Source organism: Crocodylus porosus, unplaced genomic scaffold, assembly GCF_001723895.1.
Source record: "Crocodylus porosus isolate Cpor-Errol unplaced genomic scaffold, CroPor_comp1, whole genome shotgun sequence".
In the NCBI taxonomy this organism is placed as follows: domain Eukaryota; kingdom Metazoa; phylum Chordata; order Crocodylia; family Crocodylidae; genus Crocodylus; species Crocodylus porosus.
In genome coordinates, this window is record NW_017728886.1 from 29,035,692 (window position 1) to 29,037,410 (window position 1,719).

Sequence of the window (1,719 nt, forward strand, 5' to 3'; positions counted from 1 at the left end):
ATGGGCAGGGGCATGCAGGGAACAGATTGCGGCTCTTCCCCAGGCCCTGGCCCTGTATTGTTATCACCCCAAGATCCCAGGGTCTCCCTGGCCCCATTCATTTCACTCCTCGATGCCACTCCCCACTGGTCCACAGCCCAATCCCAGCCCTCTGCTGCAGACCCTACCTGTGCAGATCTTGTTTCTGGTGGTGGGCAGCAGGGCTGGTTCTGGCAGTGGCAGCTAGAAAGAGCTGCTGTTGCCAGGGCTGTCCAGAAATGCAACCCGGCTGCTGCTCTCTCCCAGCTCTGCTGTTTGTCTGGGGGCAGGGAGAATGGCTGCACATGCCATGGCCCAGGCTGCCCGCCGTCTTTGGGCCAGGTGGGACCTAGGCACCTGCAGCAGGATGGACAAAATCCCTCTGTGGGCTGGATGAGACCTGCAGGCTGTATTTTGCCCATCCCTGGGTCTGGGAAAGGAAAGCCAAAGGAAATGAGCTAAACTTCCTCATTTTCTGCCCACAGGTGTACTTTCACATACATCACTCTTACCTGTGCCTGCAAATGCCCAGTAACAGGCAATTATTGAACTTGGGGTAAAAACTGGATGCACACACTTCCAAAACAAACTGGATATCCTTTTCCTTTAGTAAAACTGTGGAAGAGATTACATTTGTGATTGGGAATCCTACTGAAAGGAGTTATGTGACCTGTGGAGGGTTTGAAAGGTCGGCTGCTTTTTACACATCATTAAGCACATTGCTAAGATCAGGGGGACAGTGGGAGTAGGATTCTGGAAAGTGTGGGGGCAAATAAGCTATGAACTCAGGTTAAAGTTAAAGCATGGCTCTGCTCTGGCTCCTAGGGTAGCTAAGGACAGCCCTGCAGCTGGGATGTGGTGGGGCAGATTTGTGGTGTGCCTTGTGCCTGCTTTTTACTGACTTTGTTTAGTTGTGATTTGTCCCAAAATCAAGTAAAAGCTGCTGCTGTTGGGGTGTCCCTGGGTACAACAATCCCAAAGCAGATGGGGGTTTTCTCCGGGGGGGGGGGGAGAGGGCTGTGTAGGGGTGTGAGTGTGTGTGTGTATTTGGGGGGCGGGTGTGTGTGTGTGTACCTATGTGTGAAGGGGAAGTTGTATCTGTGTGTGGGGGTGTATTTGTGGGTGTGGGTGTACTTGTGTGTGAGGGGTGTGTAGCTGTGTGTGTAGGGGTGGAAAAGCTTGGGAGAGTCCAGAGGAGAGCCATGCGTATAATCAGAGATCAAGAGAGCAAGCCTTATGAAGAGAGGCTGTGAGCCATGGGACTCTTCAGCTAGGAGCAGTAAAGGCCCAGGGGTGACTTGGTGGCAGCCTATAAGTACATAAGGGGCATCTGCCAGGAACTGGGAGAACACCTCTCTGCCAGGACACCCCAAGGGAAGACAAGGTCTAATGGTCACAAACTGCTGGAAGACCATTTTAGACTGGACATAAGGACAAACTTCTTCACTGTCTGAGTCTCCAGAGTTTGGACGGACTCCCCCAGAGGTGGTGCAAGCACGGACTCTGGACACCTTTAAGAAACACTTGGATGCTTATCTTGCTGGGGTGAGCTGACCCCAGCTGGCTTCCTGCCCCCATGTCTAATGTCTATCTGTGGGGAAATGCCCCGTGGGTGGGGCAGTGTGTGTGTGTGTATGGGGGGTGGTATCTGTGTACCTGTGTGTGCGCGCGGAGGTGGGGGGATGTATCTGGGGGGGCGAT